We start from the raw sequence: 6637 nt of genomic DNA, 5'->3' as shown, positions 1-6637 counted from the left end.
CACATGCACTGCTTACTTTTTTAGACATTTAAAAGAGGCATTTGTCCTTCAAAGGCTGTATACAAGGCTCATTATGATTATGGCGACTGCGGTACCCTTTCCGAACGGCCTGACTGCTTCTCTTCCTGTTTCTTTTTTTTTTTTTTTTTTTTTTGAAACTTCCTCCTGCAAATGACGTCAAATGAGAATGCAGCACGGGAGCCTGGAACCCACTCTAGCCTGGGGTCGGGGGTTACTGGAAACTCCTCTCTGTGGATCATATGTGTCCCTTATATGTGTTCAAAATGAGCGTGATGGCCAGACACTATAGACCTTATGCAAAAGTGCAGTCATCTACCGGAGGAAAAGCGAAGCGAATAAACGACGCTATGTTGGAGGATTGCGGTCATAGGATTGCCTGACGCGGAATGTATGAGCGACATTCTCGGTTTGGCGATCTTTTTATTTCAAAGTTTAAGAGAGACATACTGAGCGACAAGTAAATCTGTAGACGTTTACGTGTATTTTATGTTTCCGACCGGCTTTGCAGGTACATATTATGCGTCGAAAATGCAATCGGGAAGGCACCACGACAGCGAAGAAATTCACAACCATGTCGTATGTTCAAGACGAGCAAGTGCACTGAGCAAGAATATCTTTTCGTTTTGAGATGTTCAACCTGTTCAACCTTAGGCCTCTGTTTATTTTCTTTTTGCGTCGATGACCATATCTTTGATCTTCAGGTATGCTCCGTTCCCGAATTGCGCTTGCAACGCCATACCACGATAACACACTCGATCACGAGTAAACCGTCGAGAAACTTGCTGATTTGCGTTCAAGGCTGACGAAATACCTTGCGCTGCTGATCTAGATGATGCATGAGTGATTCTAGGAACAGCAGGTGTTTATCATTTTATTATGGAAGTGAAAAACTAGAACGACTGTCCGTCGAGATTTCGGTGCCCGTTAAAAATCCTATTAATCCGCAGCCCTCTACTATACTGCGTTCTTCGCATCCCTGATGTAGCTTGCACGCGGTTAAACAAGAATAGCTCGATAATTTGTATTGCGGCGCGCATTCCGGTACCACGATAGCAGGTGATCAACAGAATGACAGCCTAACCATACTGCTAATGCTGCATTGTGGGAGCACACCGCAGCATGGACAGTTCTACTTATAAGATTCGATCTTCGCAAAATAAGCGGGAAAACCGAACAGCCGACAGCGAGAGGTGAAAGACGGATTTACGTGGCCTACTGCGTGCGCCAGGCTACCTGAAGGTTTGCTTTGAATCCGTTCGTCTGGGACACTTCGCAAACAATAATGAGTAAGACCCATAAAGCAGACTGAGCGTTAAGGATAACAAAGTGGCACATGAAGACGAAGCGCCAGGCGCAAAACTAGTCCCCATGAGAAACTAGTAAAGCTTGCTAACGCAGTGCGCCATAACTGTTGGCATGCAAATTTCTTGGCAAGATAAGCAATGAGCTCACAAATATTGACCTTTTTCTACGATCTAACTTCTGTGATTCAATTTTAATGCAAAAAAGAACTAATTATCGTGTAGCGGCTTCCCGCTGAGCTGGTATCGTGATCCCAGCCAGAAAAAATTGCTGGGACAGTGGAGTACACGCTGCTAATATTAACCATTAAGTTCTATACTGCCTCAATTCCGCTGCATGCTTTTTAACCATGTTTGGTAAAAGTTAACTCGGCTAACGCGCGGTTTTATCAGTTTGACATGGTTTTCACGGGGTTTAGCGGTCGACTTTGGTTCCTACTCGTCGAAGCCTTTTCAACGCTGTATAGTTCGACGTTTTACTCAAGAGTTAATCACACTTAACTACTTACCGGTTGCGAACCAAAAATTACAATTAATTTAGTGTGTAGTCTTACTCGATATAAACTATCCAGCGATATATGGTTTGATATCCTAAGAAGAAGCTCAATTTAGTTATATTGAACTAATTAGTCATTCATTAAGATGCACAATCAGATCAGCGCAGTTGTACTTGACATAAGCTATCAAACGATATAAGACCTAATGGTGTAGCATAAATTTCAACTTAGTCCCGAATAATTAATTACCGGCAGTTAATAGAGACCTGAAATTAGTAAAGTGCAGTTATTTGCGACATAAGCTAACCAAGTATATAACACTTGTGATTATTATATTGAACATAGGCTGCATAGTCACTGCAGACACTATATGTACCCACGTTCCATACATAGCGCACATGAGGCAAGTAAATAAGCGCATTAATTATAAACTGTAAAAAGTGGCACCCTCACGTTATTTCCCTGGTTGTCCTTAGCTCCTTTTTGCTCACATCAAAGTGCATGGCAATATTTGGTACATTAGGCGACGATAAATGCTGACTTGTGCATCGCTAATCCTGCACTGCCATATTCGGAAGTTTCATGACCTATAGATGGCGCGCAGTTAGATTCAACAGGGCTGCCCCTGGAATGATCGGAGATTCCGTCAGTCGTGCTTCGTCAAATGATGGCCTGCTTTGAACAGCCGCCCTTTTTGTCAGGAATTATGAAGCATATTGACAGTTGAGAAGCAAGGAAAATGCGCCTCATCGAAGCAGTCAAAGCATAAAGCTGGGCTAGTTGGTGTGCCATCATAAATAAAAATGACTAGCGCAAATAACACAGACACAGACATAGGAGAAGACAGGACGAGCGCTAATTAGCGGTCGTCCTGTCTTCTCCTATGTCTGTATCTGTGTTATTTGCGCTAGTCTTTTTATTTATGATGCCTCATCGAAAGAGAGATGGCCTTAAAGGCTGGGAACTTGATTTGCTGCGGTTTTAGAGCCAGGACTCCGACGTCTGTGACGTTGCTAGGATTTTGCGTGCAAACATCGCACATTACACAGACACCTCATGAAGTCAAGTTCACGTATTGTATAGACGGCACTATCAAGGTATGTATTCAAGTCGCTTGTATTTGTCGCCTTCTCCGACATTGTACTCGTCACCGCGCTATTTGTGTCTGTTGCCTTCCGCGACAATGTATCTGTCGCCGCGAAAACAAACCTACTCAATTTGGATTGATAGAATACTTCTTTGACTGCATGTTTGACGCTTAATTGTCCTTAAAGAGAAAGACGCTGAAGTAGAACAGTTTGTTGTTACAGGAGGATCATTGCATATTTCGATGCTCTTCGATGCATGTTTACATCTGCATACGCCGTGGAACACCTGCACTTCTTGCTACGGTAAAACCATTTGCTTGTGAGCTCCTTTTGGAGCTAATCATCTTCTGTTTATTTATTATCGGGAATGGCATTTACTCCGTCCTGCCGTAAATCGCAAACATAAAGCAGGGATTTATGCTCGTCGTTAACAAAACTCGGGGCTAGATCTGTAACCGTTAGCCATCATTGAACGTTATAATTGCACGTGCAAGCGTCTTCCGTACACGGGGGGGGGGGGGGGGGGATCACGATTGTGTAAACGCGGAAAAACGGCCTGTGTGGCATGGAACTTCCACGCGGAATGTGAAGTGCGAGCAGCCTGCTGCTAAGTGAATGTATCATTCATATTGTTTTTACTATTTCTGTGGATTCCTTCGTTTTAGCATTAGTATTCTTTTTGATTATTGTGTTATTTCGCGTTTTCGAAAGATGTAATTTCTTTCAGCTAATTGGTTTTTGTCGCAATCATGCGTATCTTTTTTTTGCAGGCATGTGTGTGTATGAATTACCTCCTTTTTATTAAGTTTCATTTTACACCATAAACCACTGCCCTCAGTAATGACCCGTGGACCATAAGGGTATCAGAAAACACAAATAAATAAAACAGTTCTCTGTAGTCACGGAAACCATAGCTATCGCTTATTATTTATCACACACCAATCATCATTCACTACAACCGCAAAATCCCACGATGCGATATTTTTTACGCAGCCCCCGATTATTTCCCACAGGCTGTGCCGACTACTGCAACTACTACTACTCCGATGGCTATTTCGACCGAAAGAATCGATGCTGAACACACTATAACGCCTTACGCCCGACACAGGGAACAACTGCTAAGAGCTGGCTTTGTCAACTGTGAGGCAGACTCCAATCCACCTAGTACTGGTTCCTTCCGTTGTCGTAGAGCGGCGTTACCATCCATGAAACTTGCGAATAGTGGGGTGGTATCCAGAATCCTCCAACATGGCGGGAACACGCTCCGCCAGCGCAAGGGTGGCACCAGTTTTTCAAAAGATCTGTACTGCGTCTCACAAGCTGTTTGTAGCAATACAAAAGGGTAGGAGGACCTGGTCCATTCAGGATCATGTCGACTACAATAGGGAATTGTATTCCTACGCGCCGAATTGGTGGGGGTGACAGTAGAAGCATAACAGCCTATTGCAGTACGCAAGGGCAAGATGCTCTTAGAAGCACAATTACCTATTATAATGTGCGTGATCCAGAATGTACCAGGATACCCCTGCCTTTCGCAGTGCTGCAAACATCTAGTGTGAGGAAATTTATAGCTGTGTTCGATTCAGCCATGGTTTTCTGCACCACAGGCACCGGTTCATGGTGCGCTGCGCCAAAGCGCTCAATTCACAACGTCCCCTGCACAACCGTATGGCGGCACACTCGGAAGAGGACATGCACAAATATTATGCCCATGTTTACGGCGTTAGCAGATGACGGGCACTGCCCATCAAATGCTTGTATCCATCGATGGTCAATTTAAGGACATCATCACTTTCGTCGACCGATTCGGCGTCATTTCCTTGAAAACGGCGATTTCCTCTGACGTCTCTCATACCAACCTGAATAGCCTCCTAAATTCAAAGTTGAAATATCTATAGCAAAGCGCTTCCGTAGTATTGGAACTCTGTTAATTGCGGTCTGGCCGAACCAGTCGATTATGGTCTGTACCACGGTGTAAGAACTGTGTTGCCACGAAGGAAAGCCCGATGTTGGTTCCTCATACTCACTGTCGGAGGACTTCAGAAATTCCATTAAAATGACTGCCAGCGTTGTTGTCCACAATCTCGCAAGGCACGAAAATTGAAAAACTGCGAGACCAACGGCAACCGTCGAGCTGATGACAAGGCTGGATTGAAAAATCTATATCTGGCGCTGCTGACGCGCTGATCCTGAAACACGGAACTGAAACTGCCCATTCCACCACCATGCTCACTGATCTCTCATCGTATCGATCATGGCAGTTTCAAGCTTATTTCTGGAGTTTCGACCACGGTGCCAACCTGCCTATCCATGTGGTATGCCAATTTATGACGTTTTTAACTGCTTTTTCTTGTCACTTCACAGCCGCCATTGTAACGACCTCGGAGTTGGTCTCATCGCAATCTCGGAATACTTGCCTCCAGCCGACGTCGCCCCTAACGCGAGCTTTTTCTCGTTCGTGTAGTCGAAGTTGTCGTACTAGAGGCAGTATGGTCCGATCCTCGGTCTGCTGCACCTTAAAACGTGGAATGCACTTTACCGCTTCAAATTTTTGATGTCCGTTGCTCTCTGAAGGCCGGATGGCTAATATACTGGTGAGAGTTTCTTCTGCGCCTGTGGTCAAGGCACTGGACGGCTCAGTGATGATGCATGCATGCAGGTGGCATCTATTTCATATTTTTTTTTCCTAATACTTGGTTTTCTGCTATTTTATTTTTTATATTCGCCTAACCTCGTGCGCACCTTTTAGATGTCTGAGCTAAGACGATGAATAACCAGATCCAACAGCCTTCGGGTTCGAACTGTTTTTTATTGCGCTGCTCGCACTGAGAAGCCTAGTGCCCACCTCTTCTTCTTTGTCCACCGCCGTTGCGTGGTGTGCGATAAGAGCGTGGCGCGAGGGGCTCTACAGGGCTCCACCCGTGGAGCGGAAGCCACGGGCTCTTCTCATGCAACGGACGAGTTTGGTGGTGGAGTCCGCAGAGCCGAAGCGAGAGTGAGTGGAGGGGTCACGGTTGGAGGACTGGAAATAGAGGCAGGTTTCAGCCTGTCAGCAGACACATCTTCATGATCGTTGATGTCTAGGGTGATTGTCTTCGTCGCACGGTGGAGAACGCGGAACGGTCCGTCGTAGGCTGGTGTTAGGGGAGGACGGACGTGGTCACGCGTAACGATAACATGGCTGCAAGAGTCGAAATCCTGGCTCACAAACACGGATTTAGGGTGACGATTAGCAGGGATGACCGGAGGGGTGTGTCGAAATGTGTTCCGAAGTCCCGGGGGTAGGGTGAAGCATCATGAATGACCGAAGAGGGCGAAGGAGAGAATTCTCCAGGAAGTCGCAGGCGAACTCCATAAACCAGCTCAGCAGAACAGCAGCCAAGGTTAGCCTTCAGTGCTGAGCGTATGCCCAGAAGGACGAGGGGAAAGTGGTCGGACCAGCATTCCCTCGGTTGATAAATGGTAAGGGCAGCCTAGAGTTGGCGATGAAGACGTTCCACCATGCCATTTTCCGAAGGATGTTAGGCGGTAGTATGAATGTGGCGGACGCCCTGGATGTCGGTGAACAAGGCCAACTGAAACTGACGGCCGCGGATGGTGGTGACGACCAACGGGCAGCCGAAACGAGACACCCAGCCGGCCATGAAGGCCGTAGCAACTGTCTCGGCCGTAGTGTCAGCACTGGGTATAGCCTCGGGCCAGCGGGTGAAATGATCCACACATGTGAGCA

This window comes from Amblyomma maculatum, chromosome 7 (genome assembly GCF_055883805.1).
Source record: "Amblyomma maculatum isolate TAMU_Amacu chromosome 7, ASM5588380v1, whole genome shotgun sequence".
Lineage (NCBI taxonomy): Eukaryota > Metazoa > Arthropoda > Arachnida > Ixodida > Ixodidae > Amblyomma > Amblyomma maculatum.
This window is presented reverse-complemented; position numbering follows the sequence as displayed.